The 23,673-nt window shown below is 39.2% G+C and overlaps 1 pseudogene; it reads right to left on the bottom strand.

Moving 5' to 3' along the window:
* Positions 1-15,025: 15,025 nt before the first annotated feature.
* Positions 15,026-15,444, bottom strand: LOC123456554 (annotated as a pseudogene).
* Between the last annotated feature and the right edge of the window lie 8,229 nt (positions 15,445-23,673).

Below are 23,673 nucleotides of genomic sequence, written 5' to 3'. Positions count from 1 at the left end.
TCATATATATTTTCATGTATATAATATACTTTGAAAATATTTACCCTCCATTATCTTTTCTTGCTTTCACACTTGTTCTCTTCCTCTTCTATGGTAGAATCCCTTCTACTGTCATGTCTTTTAAAATCTAGATTCCATTCATGTCTGTTTCTTTAGCACTGGCAGAACTTCCTAGCTTGATCTCTGGCTCTTTGTCAGTGCCACCATGAAAGATCACTTTGGCATCATACAAAGTCCTCTTTTATAAGGAAAGGTAGGGAATAACCAAATTTCAAACCTAGGTAGTGTGGCTTTAGAATTTGTATATTGGGATCAGGGGTGTCACAGGCTGTGTGAGAGAAGACCTGAGGTACAAGATTGTTAGTAATGTTATTCCCTATTGTAGTCAGGTTCTCATGCTGGCAGAAAACATCACCTCCTGTGCAACATCAGATGGACAACAGCAACAGGAGAGTTTGTCAAGCACTGGCAAGAGGAAGCTGGCTATAACACTCCTAAGCATAAGCCTGCCCCTAACAATACACTGCCTCCAGGAAGCTTTAATTCTCAAATTACCATCAGCTAAGGACCTAGTATTCAAAACACCTAAGTTTATGGGTGACATCTGAATCAAACCACCGTATTCTACCCCTTAAACTGATATACATGATGTAAAATACAATGCATTCAGTCCATCTTTAAAATCCCTCATAATTTTTATCAATACCAATGATGTTCAAATATTCTCATAATCCCAAGTCTTTTAACTGAGCCATAATACAAAAAAAACCTCTCAAAAAAACCCATAATAGCACAAAATAAAAACTCACACTGCAGAAGATGGCATTGGGTATAGAAAAGAAATATTCAATCAAAACAAGATTTAACCAGGGCAAACATCAAACTCTGTAGCTTCAAGTCCAATAAATCTAACCAGTGATGAGTCTCCATGTCTGACAATTCTAGCCAATAACAACCTTCTGGAGTTCCAATTCTGTCCCTCCAGATAGGCTACTTGCAGTCTCAGAAATCTTCGTCCAGTGCCAGCCACTCTCCTTGGCAGCCATCCCATAGTCCTATCATTTCTATTGGGTCTTCACTGCAACCCACAGTTCATCCTCATAGCTCCATTGGATCTCCATTCAGGTAATCCAATAAGCCTGCTTCACACTGCCCATGGCTGTTCCAAAATACAAGACCATGTTGCAAATTAAATGACCCACTCTTTCCTGCATTTCTTAACCTACATAATACCAGGTGGGCTGCCAATTTGTTAATCCAGGGGGGCATAAAGCAGATCTTGAATAACAGGACACTCCTTCAGCATTCAGGCCCCTTCACAATACTCTGCATTATTTCTGTTGTCCCAGTGCAGGTCAGCTGGTCCAATCTCAATGGTTGTAATCTCTCATAGAATTGCAGCTGAATGGGCAGCAATTTTGGCCCAAACATTTCATTTTATATGTGCTATATCCCTCTACTCATTCCAGTCTATTTCTATGCAATGTGACCCTGCACAAGTTCTCAGGACACAGGCATAATAGCAAGCCTCTCACAAAAACTCCTTTTAGCCCAGTCCAGACAAAGCTCTTCCTCACCCTCACAAACCAAACCTCACAGTCCATTGTTCATACTGCATTCAGATCTTTCAACTCTAACCAGAATAGTCCATCAAGCTGTATTTACAGCACTGCAAGGCATTTCTTAGGCCAAGATTTCAAATCCTTCCACATTCTTCTTGGAAATCAGCTCCAGAAGGCCAAAAGCCATGTAGTCAGGTTTCTAGCCATAGTGATCCCACTTCTCAGTACCAACTTTACTGTTGCAGTCAGATTCACACTGCTGGTGAAAACATGACCAGGACCAGCTTGTGGGAGAAAGGTTTTTATTTTGGCTTACAGACTTGAGGGGAAGTTCCATGATGGCAGGGGAAAACAATGGCATGAGCAAAGGGTGAACATCACCTCCTGGCCAACATTAGATGGGCAACAGCAGCAGGAGAGTGTGCCAAACACTGGCAAAGAGGAAGCTGGCTGTAAAACCCATAAGCCAGCCCCCAATAATATGCTGCGTCCAGGAGGCTTTAATTCCTAAATTGCCATCAGCTGGGGACCTAGCATTCAGAACATCTTAGTTTATAGAGGGGACACCTGAATCAAACCACTACATTTCCAAACCCTTCCTGGATAGTCTTGAGTGAAATCACCTGAACTTAAGCTTCTAAATGCCTGTAGAACTAAGAAAACTATATATTTTTCTTACCTTGAGGTGGTTAATTATTTAGTTGATGAGAAGTTGGGTTTTGGTTTCAAAACACAAGTTGTGTTGTGTATCAGAAAGATTTGTTGAGATTTTTAGCTTTCATGCCAGATCAACACAGCTCAACTGTCCACATAAAAGGGTAGGCAATGGCTCTAATAATAGCCGTGAAGATTCTAGAATATCTATGGTAACCACTACCTTAGCAACCAAGGACATCCTTTTACCTTATGTGATTACATAAGATTACTAAATAAAATTACATTCAACCTAATCCTTATTTTCCAAAATCCTTACAGACATTACTGTGTTATATTGCTCATTTAAGTACATTATATAAACACATTTAATCCTTACTGCAACATGACAAAGTAGGAACTGCCATTCTTACTATTAAGAGAGAAGGTTTGCCAGAAGGTTTAGTAGGTTAGCAAATGCTATCAAGCTAGTGGTAAACCCAAAATTCAAACCTAGTCAGTCTGGCTTCAAGTCTGTGGATTTGTTCAGGGGTCCACAGGTTATGTGAGAAGAGCTGGAGTAAAGAGGAACTTCCTTGGCTCTGGCCTTTATATCTCTTCTGTCCATAACTATGACATACTTACTCATCTTTAGTGAGCTTTTTAAAGAACAAACTTTGTTTTAAAATGGCTTCAGATATACAGATAAATCATAAAGATAGGGTAGAGGATTCTCATATGTCCCACATTCAGCTTCACTTTTTAATTGACATCATATCCTCTCATAAATTTGTTGCAACTAATAAAACCAGTATTCATTCATTATTGTTATAGTCCATACTTCATTAAATTTCTGCATGTTTTATGTAAGGTGCTCAAATTTTCATTGTTACTGATGACCTTATAGATATTAAGGAAGCAAATACCTAATTGATTAGCTATTCTGTCAAATGCTCCTCACTTGGTATTGTTTTTCTCATGATAAGATGGCTTTTGTGTTCTTGGAAGACCACAGAGGTAATATTTTCCATTCTCATCACATATCAAGGCTATATGTTGTTAGCATGACTTATGATGTTAACTTTGATCACCTAGATGAGGTAATGTGGGCTAGATTTCTTCACTATAAACTCACACCCCCACCTGTCCATACTGTACTCTTTGAAAAGAAGCCCCTATGCAGAGCCCATCCTTAAAATAATTGGGAAGTATCCTTCATCTCCTTGATGCGCATTGTCTACATAAGTTATTTGGAATACTTTTTTTAAATTATTTATTTGAGAGAGAGATAATGGGCACTCCAGGGCCTCCAGCTACTGCAAATGAACTCCAGATATATGTGCCACCTTTTGCATCTGGCTTACATGGGTCCTGAGGAATCAAACCTGGGTCTTTTGGCTTTGCAGGCAAGCACCTTAACCACTAAGTCATCTTTCTCATCCTATTTGGAATTATTTATGAGAGTTGTCTATTTGTACCCATTGTAGTGGGCAGCCTCAAGTTGCTGAGATGAACTTCCAAACCAGGCACAGTTATGTTTATTTATATTACCATTTATTTATATTATTTATTTATATTTATTGAAGCTTACAGATCCAGGGGAAGTTCCATAATATCAGAAGAAGCTGGCCTGCCTTCACAGGTCCAAACACGCAGAGAGAAGCACAAGCCTAAAAGCCAAAATCCATACCACAGAGCACACTTCAGGAACTCCAGGAACTTAGCATATCTTTAGACTGGAATTGCAAATCTACCACCACATCTTTGGGCTGGACCCTAAGATTCTCCCAGTGACACCTGGCACATCCATGTAGCTACAGATCTAAATTACAAACTGTAATAAAATCTTGAATATAATGGGGGCCATCTATTCAAACAACCACACCCATATTGCTTTTTAAATCATTTATACAGTATAACTCATGAGTATTTATATTGTGTTCTGAGTTATAATCCAATTTTGCTTTATTTTTCTGCTCACGTTGTTCCAGGTTTACCCTTGGAACTTTTTCAACTGACTCTTTCTTTTGACATACTCCCATCATTGTGTTTTCAAGAACTTCTTTACTTTTTAGAACTTCAGACTCACTTTCTGTATTCCTTCTTTCAGTCCTGGAGTTAGACATGTCTTCCAGAAGCCATGAGTCCTTTTCCTGGAGAATGATTTTAAAACTATGATATCTTGGCACTAGATGTGTTTAGTCAAATTGGTATTTCAATGTCTCCAAGCTCTTTTGGTGAAAGAACAAGAAAATGCAAGTGTATATACTAACCTATATACATACATTTTTTAAATATTTATGTAATCATGTGTATCTATATTGAGTGTAACACAAGCTCATCCCATTGCCATTAAGCTGGCTCGGGATTTTGCTCTACCCAGATTGGCAAGGAGATTTTTCTTTGAAGGCAGATCCTGGTTCTTAAGTGCTCAAGGCATAGAGGCTAGACTTGTAGACCTAGACCCTTATGACCCAAAGCCTTGAGACTAGGGGACTATTGCTTGAGGCTTCAGAATTCAGAGACTGAGTACTCTACACATTCAGTTTTGGAAGCTTATTGTTAAAGATTTTTAACCACCAGTGGTCCTGGCACCTGGGAACTATTGTATTTCTTCACTTTTAGCAGCAGTCAGCAGCAGCAGATAGCAGCAAGTGGTGCTTTGTAGTGCTATAACTTTACATAGTTCTCAGGTGCTGGAACCCCCAACTCTGCATTGACAAATATTACAGCTTGTGGGCTTAGGGTGTTGGGTCCCCAAATCCATGACAGTGGCTAGTGTTGCAGTTCTTCACAGCCCTCATTCTCTCCGTCCCCTCTGCTTTTCAATATTTCTGCTCCACCACTTTCTAGAACTCTTCAGCTGCCCTATACTTGATATTGCTCCTCTTTTCAGTGCTGCTATTGAGGCCATGGCTTCTATCACCTTTAATGCTGTTGCTGCCTTTCTTTCCTTGTGTTGCCAGTTTGGCCCATACTATTGTTGATCAAGATCAAAATAGGCAAGGAAAGAATACTTGAGAGAAACCTTTAGTTGGGCTTAATGTTGCAACACAGCACAGGAGAATGTCTTGCAAATAGCTCACATAATGAGCCAAATAGCCTGCTTATATAGTCAGAAAGGGGTGCGGCTTTGGCAGATGTGCCTTTATCACATAGAAGATTTATATGCAAAGTAACATCCACACCTACACCAATCACATCAGCCTCTTTCATACAATAGTCTCTCATGCAAATAAGGGAGTCACACTTGCACCAATCATAGCAGTGTTTCATGCAAATGAACTATTTTGTGCCAATCTTGGGACAGTTCTTCATGCAAATGAAGGATCACATTTGCACCAATAACAGCTCCTCATGCAAATGAAGACCTGTGTTTGCACCAATCATGGCCCAGTCCTTCATGCAAATGAGGAATCACATTTTTGCCCCTCACAATCCATCATTCTAATGAATACCCAAGTTCATAGCAATCATGACCCAAACCCTCATGCAAATAAGGGATCACACTTGCACCAATAACAGCACTCATGCAAATGAGCCAAATCACAACCCAGTCCATCATGCAAATGAGGAATCACATTTTTACTTATCACAATGTACCATGCAAATGAAAGTCCACCTTTGCCCCAATCATGGCTCAGTCCCCCATGCAAATAAAGCATCAAATTGCACCAATAACAGCCATCCATGCAAATGAAGGCCCACGTTTATACCAATCATGGCCCAGTTCCTCATACAAATAAATAATCACACTTGCAACAGTCACACTCCCTCATGAAATGAAGGCTGGTGTTTGTACTAATCATGGCATAGCCCCTCCTACAAATAAGGGATTGCACTTGTGCCAATATCAGCCACAAACTTTTTACACCCATTGTTGCACATTCTGGAAGTATTCCCCTTCTTGTAGGGGTGAAAATGAGTGCAGGGTCACCTAGAGTTCCTTGAAGATTCTGGGCTAAATGTTGGGTACATGTTTTTGTAAAATAGTTGTGGCTGGCACCATGCCTTCTGGAGCTAGGGTTATTAATCAGCAGCAAGCATGTTTTATTTCTGTGTACCTTTCTCAAGGCTTTGAGGGAGCATTCAAAGTAGTTGGAGCTGGCATGGGAGCAGTCAATATGAAGTCAAGGCCATTTCATGTCTGGAAGACAATATTTTAAGCATTGCTTCCCTTTCATTGACTCTTACATTTTTCTCACCACCTCTTGCACAATGCTTCCTGAACATTGGAGGGTGTGATATAGATGTCTACTTTAGTGCTGAACACTTTACAACGCCTTCTTCTCAGCACTTTGATTTATTTTGAGTCTCCTCAGTATCTCCACTATCTTAAAAGGAAAGTTTCTCTAGCCAAAAGTGAGTGTATCATTAATATATGGACATAAATATATATATTTGGACAGTGATTTGGTGGGCATAAATAGTCATTGAGCAAAATATATATATAGTAGCTTCTACTTCAGGGCTTATGTGTTAATTATCAGGTCATTACTAGGAAAAGAAACCAGACCAGAGGCAGATGGTGAACAGAAAGGGTTTATTTTGGCTCATAGTTTTGAGGCAGAGTTAAAAAAAAATTGGTTTATTTTTATTTATTTGAGAGCAACAGACAGAGAAAGAAAGAGAGAGAGGGAGGGAGGGAGGGAAGGAGGAAGGAAGGAAGGAAGGCAGGCAGATAAATATATAGAGAAAGAGAGAATGGTCGTGCCAGGGCCTCCAGCCACTGCAAATGAACTACAGACGAATGCGCCCCCTTGTGCATCTGGCTAACATGGGTTCTGGGGAATCAAGCCTCGAACCAGGATCCTTAGGCTTCATAGGCAAGCACATAACCACTAAGCCATCTCTCCAGCCTGAGGCAGCGTTTTATCATGGTGGGAAAAGCATAGCAGGAGTAGGAAACTGGCCCATGTTGTCACATATCAGCAAGGAGGAAACAGCAAGAATGAACTAGCTAGCACTGGCAAGGGGAGGAAATATAAAACCACTAGGCTCACTCTCAGTGACATCTTCCAACAAGGCTCCACCTTGCAAAGGTTCTACCAGCTTAGAATTATTACGAAGCTTAATTGAAAACACAAACTATTGGCAGTCATTTTACATTTAAACCACCATAGCTTATGACCTTCCCAGTCATAGGTTTTTGATTAGGTTTTCAGAATCAGGCATGAATTCCTTTCCAGGGAGTTGACCTTAAATTCAGCAGTTGGTTAGCCCCTGTGATTGGATGAGGAAGCTATATTCTAGCTTGATTCCTTAATGTTCTGCAAGTAAAGCTTGTAGACTCAACAATAGTTTCTTATCACCTAGTTCTAGTGGATAACCAAGAGGCTTGGCAATAGCCTGTATTATTTTGGAGGCCTCAGGGGTCTCCATGATGAACAAATCACTTGGAGGTATCCTACCTGTTGTACTTGGATTTTCCCATGTTAACCTACAGATTCTGGGGGATGTTTTCAGGCAGGGTCTTAATGTAGTGCACCTCACCCAGAACTCACTGTAGCTTAGGATGGCCTCAAATTCACAATGTTTTTCCTTCCTCAGACTCTCAGGTGCTGGATTAAAGGTGTGACCTTTACATTTTTAAGGGTTAGAACAAAAGAGCATATGTGACAGATTGTATGTAGGCCCTTTGAAGGGTCTCAGTTGACAGCTTTGTAAATATATACACTGGATTAAAAAAACAACTTTTATTGTATTTGAGGGAGAGAGAGAGAAGCAAATAGAGAGGAAGAATGAGCATGTCAGGACCTTCATCCACTGCAAATAAACTCAGATATATGTGTCACCTTGTGCATCTGGCTTACATGGGTCCTGGATAAACATACCTGGGTCCTTTGACTTTGTAGGCAAGCATCTTAACCGCTAAGCCATCTCTCCAGCCCATTGGCTGGATTTTAAAACTTTTTATACTTATGTTTTAATTTTCTTTATTTGCAAAGAGAGAGAAAGAGTGAGCACCAAGACCTCTTGCCACTGCAAATGAACTCTAGATGCATGTGTCATTTTGTACATTTGGCTGTACATGGATACTGGGGAATTGAACCAAGGCTGGAAGTCTTTTCAAACAAGTGCCTTTAACCACTGAACAATCTTCTCAGTCCCTACAAGGATTTCTGCAAACTCCAAGTACTTGCACCACTTTGTGCATCTAGCTTTATGTGGATTTGGGGAAATCAAACCTGGGGTAGCAAATTTTGCAAATAAGTGTCTTTAACCACTGAGCAATCTCCTCATTTCCCCTTTACTTTAAATATGTTATTAATATATAATAAAGTACTCTTAGAGAAAACTACACAAGTCAAAGCTAAGCTCAAAGAACTTTTGTAAAATGAACACTTATAACCACCACTCAGGTCAGACAATGGAACATTGTCAGCCATTTCAGAAGCCTTTTCATATGTTCCATTCAAATTACAGCTCTTGCCTTTCCTTTGACAATAGCCACTTTCTTGGGGGTTTTTGATGTTTTGAAAAAGCATTTCACCATGTTGCCCAGGCTAGTCTCAAAGTCATGATCTTCCTACCTCTGCCTCCTGACAACTGGGATTAGAGGAATATACCATGACAGATAGGGCAGTTATCACTATCTTCACTGTTTTTTTATTAATCACTTCCTCATGTTTCTATTTTTTTATCTTTGAAAATTTTACACTTCTATAAAATGGATTTTCATTTTTACCCCTTTTACTTTCTCTTGTTCCTCTCCCACTCCTAATGAATTTCTTCTTCCTTCCAAATAGTCTCACTTCTACTATGATGAGATTTTTTGTAAACCACCTAATTTGGGTTGCTTATATGAGCTTGGGTCAGAGGTTATTTACTATGAAGCTTGGATAATTTACCCATGGCTACATGATTGAAGAAAATGTCTCACCCTGTCTCAGCAAACATTAGCTGCCAGTAGTTCCTCAGTGAGCAATGACACCTTATGAGTCCCTCCACCAATCATGCAGACTGTTGATGAGCATAATATTGTGCAGTTCTTGTGCAGGTGACAATAGTCACTGTGAGATCATCAATACAACAGTTATAGCATGTCCAGAAAACAGTTCTTACATATTTTTGGCCCTCTCTTTTACAACCTTTCCTGAGCTTGGGAGGGGGTGATATAGATGTTTCATTTACCATTGAGTATTCCACACTTAATTTCAACACTTTGATTATTTTTTTTCTCCTCATTATTTACCAATTGCCATCCTTCTTTGACCAAATGTGAGAGCACAATAATCTACAGGCAGAAACCTAAATATTTCGAAGGCAGGTTGATGGGTGTAACATGTCCATTTAGTAGAACAGCAGTAGTAGCATTGCCTCTAGGGTCTATGATCTCTTTTCATGCCATAGGCTTTCACTAGGTTTACCATACCAGGCATGAATTCTTCCAATGGAGCAGGTCTCAAATCCAATCAAAAGGCAATTGATTATTCCCTTAACAGTCATGCCCTATTGCACCAGTGGGTACATCTTGCCTGGCTGGTTGATTGTGTAGCATGTAAGGTCCATTGCTGAGTAAACCTGTTTCTTTCTCAGCAGCCTAGATAACACCTTTCAGCACTGTAAATGCTAGCCAGTAGGGTGGAGGCTTCCAGCTCAGTTCAAACTTGATTTCTCTGTGTCCTGCAACTGATCCCAGTGGTGATTTTAGCAGTTAGGATCTTATCATCTAGTTTTTATTTTTGCATGTGTAGAATATTGTGTGTGTGTGTGTGTGTGGTATATGCACATGTATGCAGAGATGTGCTCACAGGTGTGTAGAAACCAGAAGAGAACACCAAATGTCCTTTCTCTGTCATTCATCTCCATATTTCCTTGATAAGGAGTCTCCCTCTGAACATGAAACTGAGGTTATGCATACTTCAGTGATTCTCTGGTCTCTTCTCCCTGCAGGACTTGGGTCAAAGATAACCCCACAGTGTGGCTATTCCCAGCTGTTTACATGACTTCTGGGAATCGAATTTAAGCAGGCTTTCATGCCTATGGCAAGTGCTGTTGCTTGCTCAGCCATCTATCTTCCCAAACATCTAGTTTGGGTGAGCAACCAAAAACAATGGTAATAGACAGTATGTTTTTTATCACCTAAGTATGCATCTCCAGATACTACAGATTTTCATCAAGTATATTCTCCTAGTGGTTACCATGGCAACTACAAAATTTATATTGTGAATTTATAACACTTTCAAATTTACTGGCTCAAGTTTAGTGAATTTTCCAAACAATTATTTTTTTAGAGACAAAATATAAATGTAGGCCAGGCTAGGCTCAAACTCATGTTGCTGAAGATGACCTTGAATTTCTGATCTTCCTGCCTCTGATTCCTGAGTTCTGGGATATTAGGTGTGTACCACAGTGTTTGGCTTATGTGGTGCTAAGAATTTAACCCAGGACTCAATTCATACTTGGTAAGCACTCTATAAACTTATGGATCTCTGGTCATTCCTAGAATTTTTGAAGAACTATATTTCTTATGAATTATCATGGAAATCTGTTCTTTTAGCTTGTATTTGGCTAGTATTTTGTCAGAGATTTCCTTGGACACCAAGAACTAAATTTTAAAGAAAAAGTAGCAGTTCATTTTACTTCTAGTCATTTCAGATTGGCTCTGTGCTGGGAGGGTCCTTCAACCCTTATCTAAGCTATTAGAATTTCACCTTAGTCATCACTTCCTGCTTATATTGATTGGCCAGAGGTGAAAACCTGAGGTTTCTCATCTTCCCTGAGCACACATTCTGCCCTAGATTTATGTGGAGGTTTTTTTGAGTTCCCAGTTACATACCTGATACTCATGAAAAACCCAAACTGTCTAGTTTCCTACCAGGTTATATGTAGCTGCTCCATGCCTTCTGCTCCCTTTTTCTGCAGTGTTTCCTGAGCCTTGGAGGGTATGAGATTTGTCGTTTTGTGTGGAGCACTCCACACTCACTTATCCTCACACTTTGACAAGTTTCGAATCTCCCCAATAGTAACCACTGGCTGAAAAAAAGAAGTTTCTCTGACCAAATGTGAGAGTAGCACTAGTCTATGGGCATAATCATAAATATTTAGAGGGAAATTTGATTGATATAACATATACATTTAGCAAATCAATAGTAGTAGCTTCTCTCCTAGGTTCTATGATTTTCCAGCCAAAGGATTTTGACTTAAGTTTTCGGTACCAGGCATGAGTTTCCTCACATGAAGTGGACCTCAATAAGCAAGCAATTGGTTACCCCCATAACAGTTATACCCAGTTGTACCACTGGGCACATCTTGCCTGGTTTGTTGGTTGTGTAGTTTGCAGGACCCTTTTCTGGGAAGAGTGTCAACATTTCTCCCCAAAACCTGCATAGCAAGGGTACAATGAAGTACCTAAGAGGGAAGCTTGTAACTCAGAGTGCCTATATCAAGAAAGCAGAGAGAATATCTCTATCATACTGTCCAAAGCTCAAGGTCCATTGTGGAAGAGGTGGTGGAAAGGATGTTAAGAGCCAAAGGAAGGGTAAGACTCCTTACAATGCAGTCCTTCAGACACAAAATGACATAGATATCCAAGACCTTGCAGTATCTGACACTATCTACACAAGTCCATTATAATAGGAGGAAAAGATGATGACATCAAAATAAAAGAGAGACTGACTGAGAAGGGAAAATGTATGATGGAGAGTGGAGTTGCAAAAGGGAAAGTGGGAGAGGAAGGGAATTACCATGGGTTATTGTCGATAATTATGGAAGTTGTCAATAAAAAATTAAAATAATAAAATACTAAAAATATTTTTTTTAAAAAAAAGGCTGGAGAGATGGCTTAGCAGTTAAGATGCATGACTGTGAAGCCTAAGGACCCAGCTTCAAATCTCCAGGTCCCATGTAAGCCATATGTACAAAGGTGGCACATGCATCTGGAATTTGTTTGTAGTTGGTAGAGGCCCTGGCATGTCCATTCTCACTCTCTCACTGTCTCTCCCTTTCTCTCTGTCTCTAATAAGTAAATAAAAATAAAATCTTTTTTAAAATGCAAAGAAAAAAAGAAAACAGAAAGATCTCAAATTAATAACTTAATGATATGCCTTAGGGCCTTGGAAATGGAATAAGAAGGCAAATGAAAAATGAGTAGATTGAAAGAAATAATCAAGATTAAGGCAGAAATTAATGAAATGGAAAGAAAAAAATACAAGGAATCAATGAAATATACAGTGGGTCTTTGTAAAGTTAAATAAGGTACATAAACCCATAATGAAGCTAACCAAAAGAAATTTAAGATGCAAATTAATAAAATTCGCTATGAAAAGGGAAAAGATACTAGTGAGATTAAAAAATAATCATAAGGTGGGCTGGAGAGACGGCTTAGTGGTTAAGCACTTGCCTGTGAAGCCTAAGGACCCCGGTTCGAGGCTCGATTCCCCAGGACCCACGTTAGCCAGATGCACAGGGGGCTCACGCATCTGGAGATCGTTTGCAGGAGGCCCTGGCGCACCCATTCTCTCTTTCTCTCTGTCTGTTGCTCTTAAATAAATAAATAAAAATAAGCAAAAAAAAAATAATTATAAGGTTATACCTTAAAACAATATACTTCACTAAATTGGAAAATCTAAAAAGAAAATGATGACTTAGTGGATGCTTCTGACAAGCAAATATGACAATGGGATAAACAATTTAAGTAGACCTATAATTAGCAATAAGATTGAGACAGTTATAAAAAAAAATCTCCCAACTAAGAAAAGTCTAGGCCCAGATGTTTCTTTCTTTTTTATTTTGTTTTGTCTGGTTTGGGTCTCAGATTATTACTAGCTATATAAACTGTATAAACTGATTGGAAGCCCTTGACTTTTTCTGGATAAGACTGTAAAATTGGTTTTAGTTCTTTGAAGGCTCAGTTCAGTTCTTTAGTGAAACCTTCTGGCCTTCAAAATTCTTCATTTAGAAGTTTGTAAGCTCTTAATTTAATTTCTTCAATTATTGTAGAGCTACTGAAAGTATTTTATGCTGAATGAATAATTGTAGTTTGTGCTTTTTGAAAACTTGGTCTATTTCATCTGTTATCTATACAAAATTATTTACAATACTCCTTTACTCTTTTATTCCTAACTTTGATGAGTTATACCTCTTCTTTTTTTTATCAGTATCCTGGAGGTTTATCAATTTTGTGGATATCTTCAAAGAGCCACCTTTTTTGGGATAAACAAGTTTATTTTTAAATTTAGTCACCATGCATAATTAACCTAAAAACTTCAATAGGATAAATTTAAAAACCACTTGGAAGGCCATCTCTATGAAAGCAATTTTCCCAAGACAGTAACCAGATGTAACCCTAACCCCATACCATCTTAAGTGGCAGAGGTCCAATAACCTGGAACTATGCTCCTTCCCAAAATGTTCACACTAAAACTCCCCAAGGAACCTTGAATTCCTTAGAAAGGGGGAGAAATAAACAAAATTCAAACCTAGCTATGAGACAACAACACAATGAAAAGCTGCACTAACTAGTAGAATATTAGTAACAGATGCTGGTGTGAATAACTTATTAATTCTAGAGCCCTTATAAGTAAAATTCCCCCATTAGTGTATGCATTATCAGCTAGAGGATTAGTAAATATGTGGTAGAATGAGGATTTATGCAAAGTATAATACAAATAGCATTTTACTACTATGAAAACAAGTGCAATCTAGTTAGAGGAAAACCAACTGGACTCTAAATTACACATATCTTAATGACAAGACTCCCTACCACTTGTGAATGTAAGACATTTAATTTAAAAATATTGACACTACGATATGCAAAATAGCTAGTATAAATGTACATAGTGTATTCTATAGCTGCCAGGTTTCTTTCTTTCCTCTTTCTTTCTTTCTCTCTCTCTCTCTCTCTCTCTCTCTCTCTTTCTTTCTTTCTTTCTTTCTTTCTTTTAGGAAACTGCAAGTAACAGTGTGGTTAAGACTTGTATCTTCTGGCTTAGTGGTTAAGCGCTTACCTGTGAAGCCTAAGGACCCCAGTTCGAGGCTCAGTTCCCCAGGTCCCACGTTAGCCAGATGCATAAGGGGGCGCACGCGTCTGGAGTTCATTGCTGGAAGCCCTGGTGCGCCCATTTTCTCTCTCTCCCTCTATCTGTCTTTCTCTCTGTGTCTGTCGCTCTCAAATAAATAAATAAATAAATAAAAGACTTGTATCTTCAACCCTTGAAAAAGCCCACATTCTATTATAGTGATGTTTGATCAGAATTAACAGCCCCAATTGTTAAGCACTTGGATGAAGTCATAACCAGTTTTATTGCAAAAGGACCCTGTACACATTTAATTATAAATTCTAGTACCTTAATAGCTACCCAACAAGTCATAAAGATACAGAAACATGTATCATGAGAAGCAGGAAATATCACCCATCCCTCTACATATTAGCAACTTGTCACTCCTGAGCCACAGTGCTCACATCATTGAGGTCTGTGAACAGTCACTTTTCACATTCATCCTGAGTGAAAAATGGAATGACTTAAGTACAAATGTAACATATTATAAATAGTTTCCGGAATGTCAGAGTTACATGTTGGGTCATGATTTTCAGAGACATTTATCATACTAATAACTGGGGGCTAATTCCACAATGCATGACCCATTTTCAATAATAAGGAGGGTCTAATGGGAGGGGGTAGATCACAGATGAGCCTAAATAATGGTACCAAACTGCCTGTATTTACTGAAAAGAAAACTAATAAATTAAATTAAAAAAAAAAAATAAAAAAAAAATAAAAATACATGGGAAAAGTTAAAAAAAAAAAAATAGTTTCTTTCAAAAAAGTCACAAATTAAACCAAAGTATTTTACAGAATTTACTACAAAACACCATAAAAACTGACTTAACTTAAGCTCTCTCTACGTATCCGGTGAGCCAGTTGGATGTCTTTGGGCATAATGGTAACTCTTTTGGCGTGGATGGCACACAGATTAGTGTCTTCAAACAAACCCACCAGGTACACCTCACCGGCCTCCTGGAGTGCACCAATGACTGCATTCTGAAGCCTCTCGTCGGCTTTGAAGTCCTGGGCCATCTCTCTCACCAGCCTCTGGAAGGGCAGCTTTGGGTGAGGAGCTCAGTGGACTTCTGGTAATGCTGGATCTCTTGAAGCACCATAGTCAGATACTGTAGCATGAGGTTTCTTCACCCGGCTGGCAGAGGGAGCACTTTTCCTGGCAGCTTTGGTGGCCAGCTGTTGGATGGAGGGCAGGGGGTTTTCCCACCAGTAGACTTAGGAGCAGTCTGCTTGGTTCGGGCCATTTTCTTTCACCCAAAGCCAAAGTTTCAGGCCGTTTCTCCAATGGCCCGCGGTGGAAGCCCAGCAAAGAGCCACAGTCACCTATCAAAGTGATGATGCTACCCAAAGGAACAACCAAACCTCTCTGCCAAAGCCACCTTTTTGTCTCATTAATTTTCTGAATTTGTTTTCCATTTTCAATTTCATTGACTTCTACATTTATCCTTGTTATATACTTCCTTGTACTTGTCTTGGACATATTTTGCTATCATTGTTCTCCTTTTTAAAAAGGTGTGTGTCACCATGCCCAGTTCCTCTTCCTTATTATTTTTATTATTTTTAAGTAGAGTTTTATTTATTAATTTTAGAAAGAGAGAGGGAGGGAGGGAGGGAGGGAGAGAGAATGGGTGCACCAGGGCCCCCAGCCACTGCAGACGAACTCCATATGCATGTGTCACCTTGTGCATCTGGCTTACGTGGGTCCTGGGGAATTGAACTGAGGTCCTTTGGCTTTGCAGGCAAAATTCCTTAACTGCTAAGCCATCTCTCCAGTCCCATAGTTCTCCTTTTTGAGGTGAACTAGATGCTGAGATAGCCTTCCTCCCTCTCCCTTCCTTCCTCTTTTTTTTCTCATCCTTCCTCCCTCCCTCTCTGCCTCCTTATCTGTCTGTCAATCTGAATCTCTCTCTCTCTCTCTCTCTCTCTCCATAATATTTTATTGGGAACTTTAATATATGAACAGGTCATTTTCTTTTGTCTCCTCTTCGCCATCTTCATTCAACTGAGGGCCCTTGTCAATGAGGGTATCAGTAATCACTGTGGGGTCAGGAATGCACTAGTTGATTCCTGTGAAGTGGACAGTGCTTAACAGAGTGCCTTCCCACCCTGTGGCTTGTACATTCTTTCTGTCCCCTCTTCCTCAATTGTTCCTGAGCCTTAGAGGACATGTTAGGAGTCTCCTTTAGTGTTGAGCTCTAAGCAGCCTCTGATTTTTTGCTTTAATGAGTTTTGAATCTCCCCAGTGTCTACTACCATCTCCATAGAGAAGGTTCTCTGGCTAGCCATGAAAGCAGTACTTGTTCCAGGTCACCACTTCAATCATTTCCTCTGTCATGTTTCCTGGCCCCAGGTGGGTATGATAGAGATGACTGTCATCCAGTGTTAGACACTCGACTTTCTCTTGTCATTTTTATTAGGTAGCGTCTCACTCTAACACAGGCTGACATGGAACACAATCTGTATACAGCCCAGGCTACCTTCAAACTCATGTTTATCCTCCTACCTCAGCCTTTGAAGTGCTGGGAATAAGGTGTATGCTACCTTACATCCAGCTTTCTTCTTGTCATTTTGATGGGTTTTGGATTTCCCTAGTATTCACTGCTGTATTCTTTTTGCCACCTCTTCTGCAATGGTCCCTAAACATTGGAAAGTGTGATAGAGATGTCTCTCAGTGATCAATACTCCACTGTCAATTATCAGCACTATGATGAGTTTTGAATCACCCCAGTGGCCACTGCCATCTGAAAAGAGAAGCTTCTCTAACCAAAACTGAGGGCAGCATTAATATATGGGCATAAACATAAGTATTTAGACAAAAGTTTGGTGGGCATAATATATGTATTTAAGCAGACAACAGTGGTGGTTTCCCCTGTAGGGCTCATGACCTCCTTAGCCATAGGCTTTTTTTTTTTTTTTTTTTTTTTTTTTTTTTTAGATAGTCCAGGCTGACCTGGAATTCACTATATAGTCTCAGGCTGGCCTTGAACTCACATCAATCCTCCTACCTCAGCCTCCCAAGTGCTGGGATTGAAGGTGTGAGCCATCACATTTGGCAGGGAAAGAGAGAATGGGAGCACCAGAGCCTCCAGCTGCTGCAAACAAACTCCAGATGCATGTGCCATCTTGTGTATTGAGCTTTACATGGGTACTGGGGAATCAAACTCTGGTCATTAGGCTTTATGGGCAAGAGCTTTAAGCACTGAGCAATCTCTACAGCCTCTTCCTTATTTTTTTCTTACTGATTCCTAACTTGATTTCACTGTGATCAGAAAACACACAATGGTTTCAGTTCCCTTCCATTTGTTCAGTTTTATTTTGTGACAGGAGATGATCTATCTTGGTAAAAGTTACATGTGCTTTGGAAGCATGCCATTCTGTTGGTGGGTAGGATATTCCATAAATGCCAATTAGACCTCTTTGTTTAATTATGTCCTTCAGTCTGTATCATTGCTTATTTCATTGTTTATTTTTTTTTCTTGAAGTTCTATCCATTGTTGAGAAAGGGGTATTGAAGTTTTTAAGTTTAATGGTGGATTTGTCTATTTGTCCTTTCATATATAGTTTTTTGTTTGTTTGTTTGTTTTTGAGGTAGGGTTTCACTGCAGCTCAGGCTGACCTGGAATTCACTATGTAGTCTCAGGGTGGCCTCAAACTCATGGTGATCCTCCTACCTCTGCCTCCGAAGAGCTGGGATTAAAGACATGTGCCACCACGCCTGGCTATATATGTGTTTTTAAGCAAGATCTCACTTCATCCCAGGGTAGCCTCAAACTCAAAGTGATCCTCCTACCTCAGCAGGGTTTAAAGGTGTGCACTCCCACTCCTGGATACTTCATTTTTTTTTTAAAGCTGTGTTGTTTGGCACATACACATGTAAATTTTCTTTGTATTCTAGAGAAATTTACTATTATTATATAATGTATTTCTCTAGTAATTTTCTTTGTTCTGTAGTTTGCCTTTTTAAAATTTTATTTGTAGGCTGGAAAGATGGCTCAGTGGTTACAGCACTTGCCTCCAAAACCTAACAACCCGGGTTTCATTCCCAAGTACCAATGTTAAGCCAGATGAACAAAGTGATATATGCATCTGTAGCTCATTTGCAGTGGCTGGAGACCCTGGCATGCCCATTCTCTCTGTCGCTCTTCCCTCTATTCTCTCTGCTTACAAATAAATAAATAAATTTTAAATGTGTTTGTATGGTATATATTTTTACATTGTTTTATTTTCAACCCACCTGAACCTTCATATTTGAATTAAATTTCATGTAAATAGCACATTAGTATTATGTTTTGTTCTGCTCCTTTTTTGAGATAGGGTTTTGATAAGTTATCCATGCTGACCTTGAATTTGCAATTTTCCCATCTCAATCTCTTGGGTAGCTAGGATAGGTGTGCACTGCCATGTTTGGTTAGGTAAGTTTTTCTTAATGTTCTGCCAGTTTGTATTAATTGGTTTATTCATGCAATTTGTCTTTAACATAGTCATTATTACATTGAGGTTTAGTTTGTTATCTAGTTTTTCTGTTAGTTTCTTTTTTATTTCTCTTAAACCATGTGACCATCACTTCACAATTTTGCCACCATGCCTTCCCTGCTGTGATGGGCTGTATCCTTTCAAATTGTAAGCCAAAATAATCTTTACCTCCATTAAATTGGTTTTATTCTGTTATTTGGTCACAGCATTAAGAAGTAACTCAGTAGATTATATTATATGAAAGTTCTATTTATTTGCTGAGGAGTCTCCATACTGATTTCAATAGTGGCTGCCCTGATTTACTTTCCCCAAAACAGTACATAAGGATAACAGGGGGTTTCAACCTGAGATTTTTATACATACTCATAATGTGCTTTGATCATATTCATTCTCCTATTCTCCTACCTTGATTCCCCTTCACCCCTCCTGCTATTCCTCTTCCTCTTATCAAATAATCTCCCTTTTATGTTTTTTTCAAGTATAGATACCCCATATGAGAGTAAACACATATTTGTCTTTCTACATCTTACTTGCTTCACTTAACATTATCTCCAATTTCATCTATTTTCTTTAAATGACATTATTATGTTTTTCTTTATGGCATGCATATATATCTTAGAGGTTTTGACCAGTGCTAATTTTTCTTCATTTTTAAATAGTATGTATATATTTTTGATTCTTTTTTTTAACTCAAGGGTTATTTGGAAGAGTATTTTAAAATGCCAACTAGGTCGTTGGGAGACTTGAAGCTTGTGTACTTTTACATGAGGCCAATGAGGTCCCCGGAGATCCAAGCTTTTTCTGAGAAGCTCTAATGGAAAAAATGGTTTGGTATTTGTTCCCCAGGTCTCAATTCTTCAGATGTTTTGTACACACATTGTAAGCAATAAGCTCAAAATGTCTGGGCTTATCCATGAGAAAAGGGAAGTTAAGGGTATGAAGACAAGGAGAAAAAGAAAGTTCCTGCATCTGGTTGGTGTGATTAACTATCACAAATCAGGTAAATAGTGCTGCCTAGCAAGAGTCACTAAATAATTAGCAGTAGGAGTTCAAGTATAAAGGAAATCAGTGTTAACTAAAGCATTTGTGGGGAAAACCTCTACTTTCTATAGGAGGGAAAATATTTGAGTTGTACCTTAAAATAAAGTAGGATTTAAATATGCAGAGAGTAAAATGGAAGGGTTCTGTAGGCCGAGAGACTGGCATATCCAAAGGCTGTAATGGATAGAAATGGAGAAGTTGGGTCCTGGTTGTAGAGAAAGATGAATTGTGTTAGTTGTGATGAATTTTGGATTATTAGAGAATATCCAAAGGGATGATACCCTGGAAATTATTAATATTCAGTGATAAACTACCTGATTTTAGTTTTAGCATAACATAGTCTGTTTCCCTTGGTTTAATCAGAGGAATGCAGTACTTTTGATGTATTTTGGTTAAGTATATATGTCATAGGTAGTATATCATGAATTTTATACTTACCCCTGGACCATTTTCTATCTTTTCATACTCTGTTCTGTGCCTCAGGAGGCTAGCCTATATGTTGCAGTTTGCCTTCTCAGTGATGGCACAAAACCCCTGGCCCAAAGCAGCTGATTTGAGAAAAGTTGTTCATTTTGGCTTGCAGACTTGAGGGGACACTCCATGATATGAGAGGGAGATATGGCATGAGCTGAGTCTGGACAAAACCTGTGCCTCATCAGGAAGAAAAACAGTAGCAGGAAAGAGAGAAGATCTCTGGCAAGAGGACCCTGGCTATGATACCCCTCTGCATCCCCCCCAACTACACACCTATCCTCCAGAAAGTCTCCACCCACCAAATTGCCATCAGCTGGGCATTAAGCATTCAGAACAAATGAGTTTATTGTGGACACCTAATTCAAGTCCTCACACTCTACATATCTGTGAAGCTTTCTCCTTTCTTTGCTTGGAGCAATGGACATGCCCAGCAGAATATCAAAGGCAGAGAAGGAACTGTGGTCAGGATGCATTTTCTTTGATTCCACCTTGAAGCATTGCCTCAGACTGCTAATTGTCCCTGCTCCTCCCAATGTGATTCCACACCACATTCTTGCTTTTCTTAGCCTATATTCTTTCTCTCATCCTTTTGGGTAGAGGGGTAGTAATAGTTCCAAGCTACCTCTCTCTTTGTCTCTCGCCTTTCCTCCCTCCCTCTGTTTTTCTATAATCTGCTCACACCTTTGTAGATAGTCCTTTTTTCACTAATTATGCTAATTTGTGTGTGCCATCTGTTTCGTAGCGGAACCCCAACTGATACCAATGAGGACTCAATTTTCAGAGTTAGAATATAAAGAAATAAGCCTAGCAAAATATAACTAAATATGATTCAAGCTCCCCCCTCTCTCTCTCATTAATCTAGGTTCTTGCAGTGCTTTCAGATAATCATTCTGAACTGCATGCAGCTTCAGAGAATCATAGACATGCAGGAGTACCAGTTCATGTAATGTTTTATTTGTATTATTTCATGTTCTCTCCACAGCAACCCCATGAAGCAGGTAACTGGTGGATTTTACTTTTTTGTCTTTGTTTATTTTATTTTTGTTTTATTTTGTTTTTCAAGGTAGGTTCTTCTTTTAGCACAAGCTGACCTGGAATGCACTATGTACTCTCAGGGTGGCCTCAAACTCACTGCAATCCTCCTACCTCTGCCTCCCAAGTGCTGGGATTGAAAGGCATGCTCCACCATGCCCAGCAGGTTTTACTTTTTGTGATAGGGTCTCAAGGAATGGCCTTGAACTCCTGCTCCTTTTGCCTCTACCTCCGAAATTCTGGGAGTACAGGTGTGTTCCAGATAAGCAGGCTCTATTCTGTGCTCTATATCTAGAACCTGAAAAAGCTATTGCTTATGTGAGAGAAAGGGATTTAGAGTAAGTCAAGAAAGAGGGAAGGAGGCAGGCATCACTGAAATCCCAGCACTTGGGAAGTGGTAGCAGGAGAATCAGGAGTTCATAGCCAGTCTCAGATACATAATAAATTTGAGGTGAGACTGGGCCACATGATACCTTGTCTCAAAAAACAAAAGAAAAAGAAATACACACCCACACACACACATACACCCTATGTAGAGTTAAGTCAGGAACCTAAAAGAGGAAGCAGCTTGAGCTGCCACTGTTGTGGAAACGAGAGTTTGACCTAGGTCACTACCAGTTTTTGCATAATTTTTTAGTTGTTTTATTTATTTATTTTAAGAGAGGGAGAGAATGAGAAGCCAGGGCCTCCAGCTGCTGCAAACGAGCTCCAGATGCATGTGCCACCTTGTGCATATGGCTTACATGGGTTCTGGAAAGTAAACCTTGTCCTTTGGCTTGACAAATAAATACCTTAACTGCTAAGCCATCTCTCCAGCTCACTACCAGTTTTTTGTTTATTTTGCAGCTGGACGTCAAGGATGCAACATTAGCTGCAGCACTTGGAGTCTCCAGAATCTGTGCATACATGGCTGATTCATTCAGAAAGTTTGGTTTGGTGTTCCTTAATTCTACTTTCTATAGTGCTTATCCCATAGTTACTACCTACCCAGTCCCCCTGTCTACCATCTCACAAAATTCTTTTCTCCTTTAATATATGCTTTAAAAAATGTATATCATGGCTGGGTGTGGTGGTGCACACCTTTAATCCCAGCACCAGGAGGCAGAGGTAGGGGGATTTACATGAGTTCAAGGCCACCCTGAGACTATATCGTGAATTCCAGCTCAGCCTGGGCTATAGTAAGACCCTACCTCGAAAAAAAAAAAGTACTTATCCTGTAGATGGAGATGTCCTGGGCTGGTTTCAAGTAGAACAACTGCAAATACCATTTCTCCATGCTCTGACAGTATGATCTCACTTATTGTCCCAGCACTCTGGAGTCACTGCCTGGGACATTTGTTGTCCCAATAACTGGCAGCATGGCATAGCTGCAGTGCACTGTATAATATTAAAGCAAGGCTTTTGTTCTACTTGATATTTGACAAAGGCCCAAACAATATAGACTGGAAAAAAGATAGCATCTTCAACAAATGGTGCTGGACAAACTGGATAACCACATGCAGGAAACTAAAACTTGATCCACACATTTCACCATGCACAACACTCAAATCCAAATGGATCAAAGACGTCAACATAAGACCAGAAACTCGAAAACTACTGGAAGAAAATTTAGGAAGTACCTTCCATGATATAGGAATGGAAAAAGACTTCCTGAATAAAACCCCAGTGGCTCAAGTTCTTAAACAGTCACTCAACCATTGGGATCATATGAAGCTGAAGAGTTTCTTTACAGACAAGCATATAATAAGCAAAGCCAATAGAATACCCACAGAATGGGAGAAAATATTTGCAGGTTATCCAACTGATAGAGGCCTTATCTCTAGAATTTACAAAGAACTCAAAAGTCTAAACAATAAGAAGACAAATACCCCACTCACAAAATGGGGCACAGAGTTAAACAGGCAATTCACAGAGGAAGAGATACAAATGGCAAACACACACCTAAAATAGAATAAAATTGTTCAATAAAAAAATTTGTATCAAGTGACACTGAAAAAAAATTCGTATCAATTGGGGTACACTTAAAGGAGCTTGCTTGCAAAGCCTGCCTGCCTGTGTTAAGTTCCTCAGTACCAATGTAAAGCCAGATACACAAAGTGGTGCATGTGTCTGGAGTTCGTTTGCAGTGGTAAGAGACCCTGGCATGCCCATACTCTCTCTCTCTCTCCTGCAAATAAATAAAGCATGAATAAATACACATATACCATATCAGGTGATGAGTCTATAAAATATTTTCGGTCTCATTAGAAATTAGGGAAACAAACTAAAACCACAGTGAGCTACTACTCTATATGCATTGGAGCAACTCAAATGAAAAAAAAAAAAACGTAAAATGCCATGTGCTAATGAAGATGTGAATATATTGAATATTTTTATACTAATATAATATATAATTATACTAATATAAATATAAAATAAATTATACTAATATAAAATAATAAACTAATATAATA

Source organism: Jaculus jaculus, chromosome X (genome assembly GCF_020740685.1).
Source record: "Jaculus jaculus isolate mJacJac1 chromosome X, mJacJac1.mat.Y.cur, whole genome shotgun sequence".
In the NCBI taxonomy this organism is placed as follows: domain Eukaryota; kingdom Metazoa; phylum Chordata; class Mammalia; order Rodentia; family Dipodidae; genus Jaculus; species Jaculus jaculus.
This window is presented reverse-complemented; position numbering and strand designations above follow the sequence as displayed.